The 17,529-nt window shown below is 42.7% G+C and overlaps 1 protein-coding gene across 1 annotated transcript in view; it reads right to left on the reverse strand.

Moving 5' to 3' along the window:
* fstl5 (follistatin-like 5) overlaps positions 1 to 17,529 on the reverse strand; it is a 127,345-nt gene that overhangs the window by 71,187 nt on the left and 38,629 nt on the right. The window lies entirely within an intron of this gene.

Here is a 17,529-nt window from a genome sequence, read left to right on the forward strand (position 1 = left end):
TGTTTGTTTGTTTGTGTTTTGGTTTGTTTGTCAGCAGGATTCTGCAAAAACTACTGAACAAATTTAAACTCAACCTGGTGGAGGGTTTGGACATTGGTGAAGAAAGAACTCCATGCATTTTGGGGGAGGATCCGGACAAAGGGAAGTTGGTTTGGACATTTTCATTGACTTCTTAGGGAATAATTCAGGATCTTATTTATTGCATATTTGGAGGATTGATATCTATGATTGGGGACATTGGTGGAGCTTGATTAAATATAAGGTTCTACTGCTTGTTGCAGATGTGCTCGTTTGTTGTATGTATGTTTTTTTTCATTTTCGAGGGAATAAATCATCCCTGGAACCAGGAACTGTTGAGTTTTTGCTATTTGTTGCAGATTGTGCATGAATGTTAATTCTGTAACTGGCAGAGACAGGTTGTTGTTCAGTGAAGATGAGGTTTGGTCTGATTGAGGAAACCAATGATTCTATAGGTGATGAAATGTTGATCGGTTCCATTAGAACATGACGCTACCTCCATCTTTCCTCGGTCCGTACACATTCGACTCTTCGAGTATTTGACTTTCTTTCTGCACATGATAACTTTCCGTGTGTGTATGTGTGAGGTAAAGGCTCCAGACAGACTCCCCCCCCCCCCCTTCACTCGCTCTCTGTCACTTCCTCTTCGTCCCTAGTTGCAGGTGTAATTCTCTCCCTCCCATCTTTCATCGGCCCCGCTGCTCTTCCTCGTGTCTTAATCTTTGATGTATTGCCCCCGCCCGCCCTCCTCTTCTCACCTGGACGGGGGATCATTATCATCCAGGAGACTTTGCACGAACTCACAGATTCAACTCACTCCCCCACCCCCACCTCTGCCTTCTTGTCCGGGCTCTCAGAAGCCTCCAGAGGAGTTCAGAGCCGTGGAGTCTCCTTGTTAAAGGATCTCATCCTCCCTGCCATCTGCTCCACCACAGTGGCATGAAACTGCATGAGGCTATTTCCACTTTACTGGGCCTTTTGTTCCCACTGTGACAGATCCACGCTGCCTGTGTTCTGCTGGCTCCTGTTCGTTCTTTAAAGAGAATGAATGGGAGGCATGACTCATCTTGAATTCTGCATTGAATATACAGTATGATACTGCAAAATGTTTTATGCCAGAGTTTAGATTAAGTGATTAAAATGCATGAATGAATGAGCGATGCTGCAGATTGGAAAACATCTCTGAACTTTTTAAGGGCTTAACTTATTTTTAAGCACCGTCGTTTGAGTTTGAGTCGTTTATTTGAAAGTACCGAGAGTTTTTAAAGAATGCAAATTGTTTTCAATTCATTTTTACCACTTTCTACATCAACACAACCAGAGAGGGGGATAGAAGTAGACTGAGGACATTTTACAATCATTTAAACCCCCAAAAAATCATCTCTGTCTTAGTGTCTTAATACATCTTTCAGGCGTGGACCAGCAGCTCAGAGAGAAAAGTTTGTTCTGCAAACAGTGTGGACAGGGTCGTGATCAGAAAGTCTGAGGGAAATAAAGGAAGAAGGAGGAGGAGGAGGAGGAGGAGGAGGAGGAGGAGAGACCACTGAGGCCGTGTTCAACTCCTAAATATGATCCCAGAAGTGCTGATCACAAGGAGCTGCCTCTAGTTGATGAGCTGATGGAGGACAGTGAGCCGGGGGATGAACACACCCAGACCAAGACATCCAATCAACACACGGCTGCAGCTCTATATTTGGACGAGGTGCAGACGCACTGGGGGTTTGTTCACTCTTCTGTCTGTTGACAGACTGGAGCTTCACACTGAGCACGGAAACTTTTCTCAGACACACAGGTTGATATAAAATGGACAAACTCCAAGTCCTGGATGATTTGGAGACAGTTTCCAGCTCAAAGGATGTAAACTATTGTCCCTGCAACACACATATATCAGCCAATAGCTTTTTATTCCGTGAGCGACAGAGGTCTCTCATTTTATGCCGTCCACGGTTTTGGCCGGCGAGCGGAGGGGCAGAGTGAAAGGTTTCTTATTTGCGCTGGGAAGCTGGAGGTGTGCCGCCTGTCGCCTGCAGCTCCTCGTCTAACAGTTCACTGGGGCTGCTCCTTCTCCTTCCATGAGTCACTGCAGTATTTCAAACGCTGATCCGCTGTCAGAGAAACTCGGCCTTTGTTTTCTAGAGGCATTTCCGATGAGGAGTGGTAAGTGCTAAGCTCACTGAAAAGTCGACTTGTGTTTCCCCGCTGCTGCAGGGAGAAATTTACAGAATAACAGAAACCTAATGCAGGAGTTTTATTTTTCCCATAAACGTTGCCATAGTTTGTAATAATGAAAATATACAAAAATACTCTCATGTATGAATACTTTACTTAATGGCCCAGAGGCCAAATAGACATTTTATGTAAAGACTGGATGCTACATATCCACATAAGTCAGGGGCCGACACCTGCATGCTTGGCTTCATGCATGTTTCATATGATGTGGTTGTCCTGGGCTCCGGATTTCCTGAAATCCATGTCACGATGGGGGGGAAATGCATTATGGGTAATGTATTCTGTGAATCTTTGTGACAGCTTGAGCCTGCAAAAATAAATAAATAAAATGTCTTCACTTGCAGTTCAAACCATGGCTGAGGAACAGAGTGAGAGGAGCAGCAGTGAGGCAAAGTAGAACAGTTACAAAGATGAAAACAACACAACAATGACAATGACTGAGAAAACTCAGACTTAGACTTTGACCCGTCTGCTGAGCAACAAACTGCTTCTATCTGCTGCAGAGTCTGAGAAGTCAATGTTGGAAGTCAAGTTTTCTCGTGTCTCATAAAATGTCTGAGTTTCTGTCATTCTTTGAAAATGCCACTTTAAATGCTTTGTAATGGTAGAATACTTAAACTCGGGGGAAATACAGTAGTAGGAGAAAGTAAATGATGTTTAAATATATAGTCTGCTGTTGTTATATTGTTATATGGTCGTGTTCCTTGTTTAGTCAGTGTACTCTACAGCCCAGGTGGGTGAGCTACCTACTCTGACTCAGGGGATGTGAACTGCTGAGATAAGCTTTGCATTCGCTGACTTTACATTATGCTTCTCTTATCTCGTGCTGCTCAGCCATTTCTTCCCATTCCCATTGACGAATATTAAAAAAAATGGCTGCCTAAGATGGATGTGCCTGTACTTCTCCTCATGGGTTTACTGGATTTCAATTAGCACTGCCACATTTTTCATCCAAGGACATTTTTTAGAGCTTTCCCACAGTTTTAGGTTGTTTCCAGAAATACAATGAGACCAGGAGTGTGTCATACACAATACAGAGTCTTTGAGGAACAAGGGAGGAAGTGGAACTTGAGTTGAGATTATTTTAGCAAGTGTGATTATCTTTAAAGTTATGAAATTCCAAAACAACCAAAACAACCATACAAAAAAGCTGAAATCTCCAGAAGTAAGTGGCCTATGAGCAGGAAACATAATCCAGTCACTCATAACATAAAACTGGATGCTGCATATCTCGTATATCTGAAACAGATATTGAGAGATAATAGCTCTGCTGACCTGGAGCACCAGTTTGTTGATTTGCAGTCTGTTGTAAAACTAACATTTACCCTGAAACCCTCTGTGCAGCTATTTGAAAATATTTGCTTCTTTCACTCAGCACGAAGACGCACAGGAGTTGATTTCCTTCTGTCTGGTCGGTGTTGTGATCCACAGAAGTAAGAGCCTCTATTCAGCTTCATGCAAAGCTTTAGATTATAGACATTATCCTACACAAACACACAGTGGGAAGGAGGCTCTCACACTGACTCGCAGAAACCCTCCTGATTATCTCAAAGCCTCCTGAGTCCTGCTTCTATCCCCACAGTGGGGTCACCATTAGGTTAACACATTCTATTATCATCCATCCAGCCAGCGGCCTCATAGTCGGGAACCGTAAAGAGCTGAATTCCTATAGATCCGCTGGCCTAGATATGGCAGAACGCTACAGCCTGTATCGATTGGTTCATAAAGCATTCAGGTTCACAAACCAGGATGGAAAACGTGGCTGTTTGGTCCCCACGTCCACCGGCTGCTGGTTCTGCAGCCACACGGACGCACTCCGGAGTTTTATGACCTCTCCGATCGCTGCTGACGTCCCAGTGCCACTGAAATGCAGCCCAATATCAAGCAGCCTTTTACCATTACGGCTAATGTTAATTTCTTTAATCTATTCCATTAGCGTGGCCACGAAGCTGAAAATGAGAGGCTAATTTGATGTTTTCTAACCCTCGGGCGACCTCGTAATATCGACCATTTTCGGGTTCAAGAAATGTTTAGCACTGGTTTCCATTAGTGTTGTTCCTTTCCCTGCTGAGGAGCTCTGTGACTGTCAGAGGGGACGAACACACTGAGCCCAGGTCAGCCGATCGTAAACCTTTCTCCTTCTGGAACGTGCATTTTTCTTGCTGATGTTTTGTCAGAAATCCGAATGGTTTCTGATGTATGGTGTAATCGTCCCTATTGGCAGCCAGCTCCGTCATTTCTGCTTCTGACAAGACTCTCATTCAGACTGATAGAGCCGTGGAGAAACACATAAGTCCCCGCACTGTGAAATCAAAGAGAGGCCTTGATGTGCACTGAGCTATACGATGTAAATATTTATCTGGGTTAACGTTCTTTTCCAAATAGGAAGAGACAGAAAGACAACACGGCATTTAGAGGAATATAAATAATATTGTGGTATTTCTATACGTTTTCTGCACGTTATTCAGGTCATGAAGCATTTTGAGTTGTTTCAGATTCCTTTTGAATATTTTAAAAACCCTCCTGCAGCACATCTTAAGCTGCAGTTTCTCAAATTACCACACTCTGCACTCGCTTGTTCTGAGGCTGTCAACCATGTGACCATTACGCTCAATAACAGAAGGTTTAGAGCAGCAGTTTTCAGAATGTCAATGTGGAAGGTGACGCCTGTAATGAACCCACAGAGATTTATCATCCACATCTTTAGAGTTTTACAGTGAGCTGGTGGATCAGCTGTCCGGCCCTGAACGTCACTACTTGGGTTAGTTTGCTTTGTGTTGATTTTGTGGACTATTACAGTAAGGATAACAAGATCTGTAAAAACACAGATGATGAATAACAATGAGCAGGGAAGCTCGTACCATGTTTTTTTCAGAAATTGGATAAAACCCAGGTAAAAATGTGAGTATATTTGATATACTCACAGCTTCAAATAAATGTTAATTTTGCTCTGTACATTTTCTGTCAGTGCAATTTAGTGGTTTATGTGCAATAAATTTCACTACATATTCAGACACTGCACATACTAGTTTTTGAATCCAATTTCTTTACATTTATAACATTTTTGACTGCCCTTGCTGCTCTCCCCCTTGTGGGACTAATAAAGGATTATCTTATCTTATATAATCTTATTTCATAACTGCTAAATGTGTAAATAAGCAACTGTTTTCTCACAGGTTTCTCATATAAATGCACACAGCGATTATATGTCAGTGTTGTATTTAAAAAAAATGTCTTCTTCTGCTGCTGCTTGCTGTTATTGCAGGTCTATCCGACAAAGACCATGTGATGAAGTCAAAAAGCTCCAGTGCACAGAACAGCTCTGTGACAAATGAGAAGCACAATGGACTGAAGAAGCCCTTGGGACATGCTCGGAGTCTGTAGGGCGAGTGAACGAGTGGATGTTGAGCGGTGACAGGCTTTGTCAACTGCTGCTGTGTGGACGGCTGTTTCCAAGGTCGGGGAAGGAACTGTGAAGTTTCTCAGACCCCCTCGTGGAGGAAGAGGTGTGGGATGGTTCAGAGAATCACGATGCATCCGAGGTGGACAATGTGGCCAGCGTGCAACACAAGTAGAACTGAAACAACTAATAAAACAACTGCTCAGTAGATGTGTCGGTAGCACGAAGAGAACATGTCATCCAAGAGAACTACAGTTACAGAATTAACATTAACTCACTAGAAGGACACTTAGCAGAGCTCATACCTCCGCCCAGGCCTGAGAGTCCACTTCAATTCAATCAAGCTGCACCGAATTTCACACTCTCATTGAGAGCAGCCCCCTTTAATGCTTGTTTCGTCCCCCCCCCATCAAGATCTATGACATATTCCCTGGAAAATCAGTTGAAATGTCCCTATAAAGATCTCGGAAGGATAAAGAAAGAAGTAAAATATCCTGGCTCCGCTTCAGCCTCGACCCGTATCACATCCCTGTGGGTTCAGTAGAAAATCCACCCCGGTAGTTTTTGTAATCCTGCTAAATAACAAACAGTTAAACGCCGATGAAAGCACAGCCCTCCTCCTCGGAGCAGGTAATTATACGATCTCAAATCTCAAGCACAAAAGGGTTTTCTTTCTATTATCGGGCTGTTAATGCGAACACTAATTATGAGCAGGATTCCTTCCCCCCCTCTGGTCAAACAGAAAAAAAGCACAACCTTCAACTTGTTTCATCCAGAGATTCATTTTTTTCTTCTGTACTTTAGCTTTTTCTTCCTCAACAGACATTCATGTAGTTTTTATCACATTGTCCAGAACCTGAAAATCCAACACATTTGTCCGATGGGTTTGTTTTATAGATAGAATGCAGTGAACGCTTTGATATTATAAAACGCCCACAACGCTGCAACCCAGTCAACCCTCTCCCCCTCCACACCCTCCTCCTCTCTGCATCTCTCTCCATCTGCGACTTACTCACAAGCCCACTGCTCCGAGCGATGCTGGCAAAGATTGCTCACTTTTATTTCACCAAATTGTTCAAAGGGCCTGATATCCAGGAAGGAGAAAGTGGGTGGAAACAACAGAGAGCGAGAGGAGGCCGAGAGCAATAAAATGGAAACTTCTCAGGATAATTGCTTGCACAGCAAAGGAGCTTTTAACCAGTTCCTTTAATGAAAAGCCACGTTGTGCATTCTGCGAGAAATGATCCTGGAACCTGTTCACTCACCGTAGACGCGCTCGCAACAGAACGCGGTTTGGACAATTCATCACCAGTCTAACACGTTTTTAAGGGTTTGTGTTAATTTACATATTTATTGGAAAAGTCTTAGAGGAGAGTCACTTTAATGTAGTTTTAATTTATGGGCCTTTTATTTATACACCTGAGCGGTAACTCTTTGAGACTGCACAACCATGACACAACAAATCTCTGCAGGAAAAAATCACTGAGCAGCGTTAGAGCAACTTTTTTGCCTTAAAGTAACAACTTCAGAATTAATTTAATGGAACAGACGCCCTGAGAACACGTCCATGCTTTTCATAATTTTGACGAAGGTTTACGATCTCTTGTGAGAAGTTCGTAACTGAATGACAATCGCAGTTTATTTGCAAATCAGGCAGAGAAAGTTGGAAAATCCGAACTTTGGATCAGTTAAAACATTTTAATAGTCATTAAAAATCTTTGATATTCAGGTAGGACATTGTTAACATGTTAGAAATCCTGGTGTATTTGTTCAGTGAGCCGAGAATCATGGGTAATATCCATGATTCAGTTCACTGAGTGGGATGACATGTAGTTCAACACGAATGAATAACCCTGTGTGGCTGCAGGGGGCGCTGTTGCTCAGTAATAATCACATAATGTTGTTTTAATATTTTAAGTCTCCTAACTTTCTCTGGTTAAGTAAACGTTAAATATCGCTTTAACTCAGTCGTAGCTACTTCGATTCTTCTCGTAAACTTTTCTGCAGCGTCAGCACAAAATCACGCATTTTTTAATATGCTAATTTGTCACATGATTGTTTGAGTAATTCGCCATTTTAGGCCCATAGTGAACATGCTGATGAGTCGGATGCTTTGAAGCTCAGCTATAAATAACCCATCGATCAAAGACTCACGCTTTTTGTCTTGAGGTGTTCGAACCTGCGGGGGGGTTGTATCATTAGCTACATCAAATTACACTCAACAAAGTTATAACTAATTATTTAGAATTAAACTTTATAATTTCTTTGAGTTGGAGTCTAGATTTGCTGTGTGTGCAATAAAAAATGATCCATCTGGCAGCGTGATGAGCTGTAGGATGAAAATATTCAAACATTCCTCTCAAAAGGAACATGTTCGTGTTTTAGTATCAAAGCCTCGAGGTTCTTGTCCTTCAAATCAATGCAGCACCGAGTTTTTTTATGTAATATTTATGATTTGCTGGTCGGTTGTCTTTGAACACGTCTAAAAATAACAGCTTGACTGCAGTTGAACATCGTCTCTGAAAGAAATTATGCACAGTGTATGTTTTGAACATTCAGTCCGAGGGGGGGAAAAGTCACCCCCACCCACACATATGTTGGTTTTGGCCTTGTTTGCTCAATATCTATGTTTCTGTTCCATTCATAATTTATAGTTCTACCTGAGAGAAACATCCCTCTTTGGTCTCCAGCTTCTTATTCGTGGAGCATGTTTTTGCGTCTAATCGATCAAAATGTAATCGTAAATATAACATATTGAATTTGTCTTTACCTCCACGAAGGACATTGTTTTTAATGCATTTGTGTTTTTAATCACGTCTACTTCTTTCCCTCTGTCGGAGCTCTACAGACAAACAAGGTTAAATTTGTTCACCGTCTCAAACTTACTCAGCAGAGCACAGATACCTAAATAATAATTGTTGTGCTAATTGAGCTCATAAATAGGGTAAGTCGGGCCTCAGGTGTCTCGGCTGCTGAGGAACACGCAGGAATAATAAAATAAAAACAGGCTTGGGAGACGCACAACCCTTAAATGCACACTGAATAAATTACAAGTCTTTGTGGGAATATCCTCAAGGGTTCCTTTTCTTCACTGAGAGAAAAAAAAGAATACATGAACTTATTTATAGATACACACAGAGGGACGGTGGTACTGGGACACAGTTATTCCAAACTGTAGGATGATTTTAAAATAAACACAGCGCGTGCATTCAACCCCAATCTCAGTTCCACCTTTGTCACAATAAAAGAAAATGTATTTCACACACAGCTGCAACTTCTGCGCATACAAACAAGAACATTAAAAGAAGTGGAAATGCTGCAATGCCGACAAAACAACACATTTTTGTATTAACATAAGGCACACTAAATAAATTAGATTTAAATGATGCATAATGTGTAATATTGGTGTTAAAATAAGCAGTTTATAAACCTGGGGGAGATTAAATTAGCCTGGTTGTTGTTAGAGGTAGATTTTTTAATTAAACACTGATTAATATCAAACCTCAGAGAGATGCTTGTTAAGTTTCCCTGTGTTGAAACACTTCCAACAATTCACACAGATGTTTAAAGCCTGTTATAAAATCAAACCTCCTCTTTAAGACCATCTGCATGTCTCTCCTAAAAATAAAGCCGAGAAGCACCCATGGTAAAACAGTGTTTATATCCATGTCTTTCAAGACTCATAACATTTTCTAATAAAAGGTAATTACTGTATTTATCATCATTTTTCTTTTGAGCACAACGAAAAATCTGTTCATCCACATGTGCACGGATGTTTGTGCCAGCAGTAATGAAATTCATGAGCCTCCCGAGAACAGGCCAGCTGTGTCCTTGAGTGACCTTGACCTTCGACTCCCAGAATCGTATTAATTCATGTTTGAGTACAACTGAACATTTTCACCCAGTTGTTCCTGAGATAGCGAGTTTTTCAGAGCGCAGCAGATGGTCAAAGGATGTCAAAGCACAACTCCCCCGGCCCACACTCACAAAATCCATATCTACGAGAGCTCAATGAACTGCAGTTGGAGCAAATGCACAAAAGAACAAACCAAATCAAATACAAAATAAATGTGCTGCAAATTCATGCAACACAACCGAAGAGAAGTAAAACCTTCTGCAGCTCAACGCACCACGATTTAAGAGAACACGTGTAAATAGAAAAAAAAACAATGAGCAGATACACAAACCTTCACAACACAACACATGCAAACTCGTTATCGAAGTCTAAACATCACAAAGCATTGAACTACAGGTTCGTCACTTATGTGGGTCCCTTGGAAACATCTCTGTTGTTGTTTTCACATTGTGTATCTGTATTTGCACGTGTTGTGACCTTAAGCAGCTTTTCTCGGCCACAGTAGATTTGTCTATTTGGTCAATACTGGTAGTGAAGCTCAATGTGGACGTTTAAATACATGGATTGGATATCAGCAATACTATCCAGTTTCTCTTAATGACTGTGATGAAACGTTTGGGCCTCTTCAGATCTTCTTAACCTTGGACACGGAGGCTGCTGATGTTATTTTTCGAAGTCTTTCTAAGAGCCTATTCAGCTGAAAAGTGTTTTGCAAAAAATATCTCACAACTATAATCCTATTTCCAATGTGTCAAACGCTGCTGCCTGCTGTTTTGGATGAGTGGAGACTCACACAGGCATAAGGAGAGTCTATAAAAACGACCCCAGGCTCCTGAACAACATGGGCAACGTCCAATGTGCCTCAGAGAAGGAGCCGCTGACCACGAGGGACTTTTGAGATGCTTCTGGCAAACAGGCGTCCAACATGGAGGAGGTGAACAGCTCGGGGTCGCCATAATTCACTGTCGCCACCGAAGGAATCGCCTTGTAACAAATCCCATTGACGACAGGAGCTGCCATATAAACCCTATAACCGATGACTTACCAGCTAATTTAGGTGACATGATGGTGGGGATGGGAGGAGTGGGGGGGGAAGGGGGGGGTTCGGGTGTCACTATGACAGGACTCAGGGCTGTGAATAAACAAACAGGAAACCTGCAGCCTTTCAAATTAGACCACTGCAGCCGCTCGCCCCTGTCAGGCAGCTCCAGGCCTCGTCCTTCAGTAAATATTAACTGTCCTCGCCATCTGCAGCCACTTCCCGACCTCGCCTCCCCTCTGAAACACCGACTGCACTGCAGATCCTCACACGGACTCCCGCAAGTTTCCTGTAATTTCAGCTTTTGATCGATAGCGAAAACAGGAGAAGTGCTTGTTTCGTCGCTGCGGTGGGAGCACTGGAAATATCCTGTCACCCAGCACCAGGCAGGTGTGAAATACAAAACGACACCGAGAACAATAAGAGTACAGATTTTTCCGGCGTGTTCACGTCGTGGGAGCTTTGATTCACCTTGACATAAGATTTCACCCTCATCTTATTTTCCATCTCTGCACCTAATTTCATCTCTGTATTAATCCTGGTTATGATCCGTCCCTCCGATGGCCGGGCGTGGAGAGCTGCTCCTGCACGCACCAGACACAAAGAGCGATGACACAATTGTGCACAGACTTTTTTTCCCCATACCATATCACTTTTTTTTCCCCCCACAAATGCGCCTGCACACAGTCCCTGCAGCGATGTCATGCATCTGCTCTGTTTCCCCCCTTGCATCAGTCTTCATTCCGCTGTAATCAGGAAAGCTAACGGTGCCACGCATGCAGTGATGTGACTGCCATTAGCAGACGCCCGTGTCAGAGGGAAAGAAGGTGGGGGGGGGAACCAGAGAAGACTAAATCAATGACGAAAGAAAAACAACATCTTGGTTGTCGCTGTAGCAGAGGCTGCGTTTTCTTTGCCCACTGTCACAACTCGAGACAATTAACCTTTTGTTAGAGGCTTATTATTAAAACATGCCAAGGTGAGTCATTCGTGGTATGACAAAAAAAAAGGTGATTTAATTGCATTCTTTTCCAGTGTGCAGCCGTTTGAGCCCGGCCTTGCTCTCGTCCTCTCTCTACCATCATGTCAACCACTCATCACGTTCACTCTCTCACTGACCGTTGAGAGCAGCACGATGACGTGTGGCATTGAGCTCATGTCGGCTGAGGAACGTCGAGGCCGTGAAGCATCTTTATCTTTCAGCAAATGTCTCGTTTGCCCTTTCTTTGTCTCTCGATAAGGGGGTTGTCACAAATATCAATTTTCAGAGCTCCAAACGTCGGAGAGAATGTTTGATTCCATGTAAGCGTCTGTTTTTCTGGTTTATACAAGGTGAAGATAGTCGCACACAGCCTCACACTCGTATTTGTGTGTGTTACAAAAAACAAAAACACAATCTGATCCTGGATCAACTGATAAACAGCTGATGAGCACATCATCTGGAGAGACTGAAGAGGATCATTAATCTCCTTTGCCCTGAGCAACATTTAACCGCTGCTTGTGTCAAATTCAGGATAATATGTCAGCGGAAAAAATCCAAGGTTGCTTTTCAATATCTCAAAGAAATGATACAACGTGTAATTCACCACGTTTTCACCTACATAATAAAATCAGCTTTCGTTTCTCAAAGATTTTATTTAGCTTGTTAATTGATCTCAGATAAATAAATCTGTGAATCTCATTTTGTTTATTCAACAAAGCAGATCATTGCTGTGTATAACCTCTGAGCTCAGGAGTCTGAGCTCCTGCAGGTGACAACGGTTTGGACGTCCTTGCAGACTTAATGATCCGCCCGGCTCGATTTTAATGAGGAGCTTGTTCCTTGGCACCTCTGTCGATGACAACGCCAGGTCTCCTACGGAGGCTGCAGCGTTAATGGTGCCACCGGAGTCATTAAAAGGAAAGCGAGAGTGCACGGGAGGTTCTGAAGCCTTCTCACTGTACACAAGCTCCTCTCACTGATCTCACCGGAGCGACTCTCCGGAGGGAGCGGCAGCGCAGAGACATCGTTAAGGTAGAAGGTCTCCGGAGGCCGGGCGCCACGACGCCTCGTGATCGTGTTGTTCTTGTCGGAGCCCAGGAGAGTTGTCCACAAAGAGTTTGCTCTGTGGAGACGGCAGAGAGGCAGCCGGCAACAAACAACACACTGCACTTCAACAAGCTCGACTTTTAACAACACAAACTAATAACAGATGTTCAGAGTTGCTGTGCTCAGATGGTGCAAAATGAAGAACGTAACCATGCTGTGCTGTGGCAAAATTAAGATTTGTTAATTCATGTCAACCTTTAAAGAGTAAATTCTGAGAAACGTAGGAGTGACAGACTAAAACTATAGATTTAAAACAAAACTCATATTACAAACATTGACAGTTTATGTCTCAGATCAGTCACATTTACAAAATTTTACCATTATCTGATCACTAACAATAAACTAAGGAACATTTAAATACAGGCGATTACTTTGTGTTACTTTTGACAAGATCAAAAGTTGTGCGATGCAAAATGCTGATAAAGATAAATGATTTTTGCCATTGTAGTAAAAAATGAAGACACATCTGGGAAACCAGTATTACAGTCTCTGATTTAATGTGGTAAAATATGGAGCCTTGATTATATAAATGCCTACTTCATAACCCAAGTGACACACAAACCTCCTCCCCTGATTACACAAACTGTCGATAAATTACACACTGAGACGTCTCTGCTTTCACATTTGTAGATAAATATGCACAGAACGGTTGGCGGCCGACTCAGCGGCTAATTCATCTCAACAGAGGCAGGTTCCACAGGGGACATGTCCTCGTCCGGTAAATTACTAATATTCAGAAGGTGTTTTCTCTTTTTATCAAATTATTAGATAAATTTGTGTCAAAACATTTATGACATTTTTTATTTTTTTTATTTGGCCGGGTGATTTAGAACTAAAACAATTAGTCTAATCATTGATTGATCAATCAGCAGGAAATAGGAGTAGCATATTTTTTTTAAATTACAGGTTTTTTCCTGTTCCTATCTTCTGAAGATGCCACTTTGTGTTAATCAGCAGATTATCACCAGTCAGCAGAGAACTCATGATAAAACTAATCGTCAGTTTGCATCCCAACAGGGAGGAGGTGACTAACCTTTGATTCGATCACAGCTCAGACCAAAGGCACAGGGTCATGAGCAGCGGGGGTGCAGGTGAGATCATTAGCACCGTGCAGGTCAACAGGCAGCAGCATTTACCATGTATGTGTGACAATTAAAGGGCTATTCTAGGCTCTGGGATGTGAGTCATTCATCATATTTTAGCAGTGATTCTAATGTAAACTCAGCACATCATTCTTAATTTTAAATGTGTCCCCTCTCGGCTGCATTCAACTTGAAACTACGCGATCAGCCGCTCTGTTAAAACCGCTGACAGCTGATTAACGGTTGAGCATCTTGTTACAGTGGCACCTGTCAAGAGCTGCAGCAAGAGAAACAGTAAGTTCTTAAAGCTGATGTGTTAGAAGCAGGAGAAATGGATCTGAGAAACTCAAGGGGTAAAGCTGTGATGGGTACAGGACTTTAAACTGCAGGTGTGGAGTGGAAACCAGTGAACCAGTGACAGGGGTCATGGGAACCCAAGGCTCACTGACGCAGAAGAGCCACTGTGCCACAAAGTGACGATAAAGAAGTTCAAGCTTGTTATGATAAAAAGCCGTCAGAGCTGCAGAATGTCACTGCAGACCTGTTCGAGTGTGAACGTTGACCCCTGTCAGCTGCTGCACGCGCCTGCAAAGGGCATGTGAGTGTCCAAGCTGGACGATGGTGTGATGGGAGAAAGTGGCCAAGGCTGATTCTTCTTTTCTTTACCGCCGTGTGGACAGCTGGGGGCTTGTGGGCCGTTTACAAGGGAAGGAAATGACAGCGATATGGGAGGGAGGCAATCTGTCATCGGCACAGTGAAGCATTGGGCCACAGTGAGAGAATGCAAGTATAGTATGCATACCGTGTATATTGTATACCAGGGATGTGATACTTCTATCTGCCAGACTATAAGAATTGTAACATTAAAGACTTTAAATCAATGGAAATCCAAACCTCACACTTTACAGGAATGTGAGGATCTGATGCTGATGCTTGTACCCTGCAGCATCACCACTTCCAGAGGTCTTGTGGAGTCACGCCTGAAAGGATAAGTGCTGTTTCCACTATGCAGGTTAACACTCCGGGAGTAAACACGGAAAATACACATTTTTGCATTCAGGGTCTGTCAAGGTACCTGAAGGAAATTACCTTAAAGCTCTGCATGATCTCTCAGAAGCCTGCATTACTATTCTGTTTGTGCAGCCGCTCGGGATGCAGTGGGATTTATCTCCTTCTCACTATATTCACTATATTTGGATTTGTTTGCGTTTGGACCCTCCCCTTAAAATGTCCAAACCAATATCTCAGGAAGATTGCAGGAAGCCATTAGATTTATAAAAGTCTGATGAAATCTAAAAACACCAGCTCATCTCAATATTATAACAAAGCCGATATGCAAATCTTTGATCCATCCTTCCCCAACTGCATGATGCAACAGCAAAGTAAACGTTGCAGTGCAGCAGTACAGTAAGTGGTAAATAAAAAAAGAATGTGACACACTCAGGAGGGTTTATTAGGATCTGAATGTCTGAGGGTTTTCTAAGTGTGAGATCTCTCAGATCACTGGACATGCTGAATGCACTGGAACCACTCGCTTGATGTGCTGCAACTTCAGCCCTGATTGCCTCCACTCGGGGTGGAAGTTGTCATCTGCAGAAACCCGCTCACCTCCATGCACACGTTCGGATTCGATTGGCTTTGGTGCACCACTTAATTTTCAATCAGATCCGTTCCTGGCTAAGTTGCCATGCGGTGCAAAGGGAAAATGGGGGTCATACGCTTTCCCATAGTGCTAATGAGAAGCTTCAGTCAACACGTGGCTGTCATTTTTTATCCTGTCTTCCATAGAAGATAAGAGGCACTCAAAAAGGGCCTGGCTGACAAGTCCTGTCCATTTCCCACAGAGACACATCCAACTGGGACCAGAACCAATAGTGGCTCGGCTCCCACGCGTATGGATGTCAGATGAAAAGCTTTAAGTTCGAGATGGCCCACGGGATTAATTGTGTGTCCATCAAGTGAATCTGAGGCAGGATGTTCAGTAATCACAAGATGCCAGGACTCGTCTGCTGATGGAACCTATTAAGACGTCATGATGACATGTGAATAGAGTAAATAATGGCGTCTGTTAAGAATGGCCTAATGGCAATGAAACCATCATATTCTGCTGAAGCACTTCCATTCCTATTTCAAACTAACATGTTTAATGTATATTCCAATTTTTAAATTACTAGCAATACCATATATTACCCAAGAGAGCTTTAAATATGCAAATCCACTTTACACGCACACTACTGGTAAATGGGACTCGGCTCCAATAACCAACACATTGTTTTATGAATATTTGAAGTTGTGGAGTTTAAATGAAGTTGACCTGCGATTTAAATAATTAAAAACCAGCTCTGCACTGATTGGCCAGCGAATGCAAGTGGCTGATAAATGAGGGAAACAGAAACTTGGTGACCAAGTGATCGTGATTTCATTAAATTCTGTGAATCTGAAAAAAAAAAAGTCTGGGCCAATTTGTGGCAGTGGGCAGAGCGTTAAAAAGTCGGGGCTGGCATTTCATTTCACTGGCACTGACAGTTCATTTGTGGCATTTTGTTTTGAGTGGAGTTATATATAACTCCTCATTTAATGTGCCGGACAGAAGGGAGACCTTATGCTGCTGTGATGATAAGCTTCCCCTGCTGGTGAGCTGGAAACAACTCAGTGAAGAATTCAACATAAACATAAAAAGAAATGTGATTATGATTATTATAACGTTAGGAAAAAAAATACCTAAGATGCATGTGTATGAAATATACTTGAGTGTGTCATTGTGTATATCAGAGTAACATGCACTAGTGTATCAGTGATTAGCTTGCACCACTAAACAGGCAATAAGATACCGATAAAATCCTTTTTGAATGCATTACATTTAATGTCCTGGCAAAGTGCACATACCCCCTCTGAAAGAAATGAAATAATATTTCTGATGACAGCTTCAAAATATTTTTAAATAAGAGAGCACGAAGCCAAGGCCTGTGTCTGGAGAGGGATGAGCGAGTGAGGAACGAGACGACCGCACCAGACAAACTCTGGAGAGGAACGTTTCCAGAAACATAATCCAACCTGGACCCAAATGTCGCATTGATTTTAGCATTTAAAACACATTAAATCCATCTACTGTTTTATAAATGATCTACATGAGGGATGTTTCTGTGAGGACATCACCAAATAGTCAGAATTACGTGTCTTTCTGTACGACTTCATGTTCACTGGAGCCAAGATCAGACCTTGACACCCACCCCTGGTGAGTTGATGACAAAACGACAGGTGAGAACAAATCTAAGACCCCCACACACTTTCAAGTCTGCTCCAATCAGACTCTGGCTGGTTTTCCCACATCGTGTGATTCATTGAGGCGGGTGTGAACACAGAGATCACACTTGGGGACTCTCAGAGTTTGAACTAAAAGGCTCCTGCAGCCGGGTGTACTTTGCCTTCTGGGAAGCAGCAGGACGAGCAAACTGTAGCAGCTCAGGTAGCAGCAGCTGGACGTTGCATTTCATGACTGTTCCTATCACAATAAGATGTGCGAGTCCAGAACATGGGTCCATCTTGATGTGTTACTGTCGTCATCTCACCTTAGACACATCCGACCAATAGGTGAACATTCCCTCCCAGTTTGAAGTGATGCATTTTGGGTTGCTTGGATTTTCCTCCGTTTGAAAAGCAACCAAACCAAAGAAGAAATGCTTCAACTCATCATCTGATTAAGACCACAGCAAATAGAATCACAGGTGAAAACACCCAAAGAGACTTGCAGACTAGGGAGGATGTATTCAAGGGCAGAGGTGTGTTGGGGGAACTGTCAGCATGCTAAACATGCTC

Source organism: Pleuronectes platessa, chromosome 8, assembly GCF_947347685.1.
Source record: "Pleuronectes platessa chromosome 8, fPlePla1.1, whole genome shotgun sequence".
NCBI lineage: Eukaryota > Metazoa > Chordata > Actinopteri > Pleuronectiformes > Pleuronectidae > Pleuronectes > Pleuronectes platessa.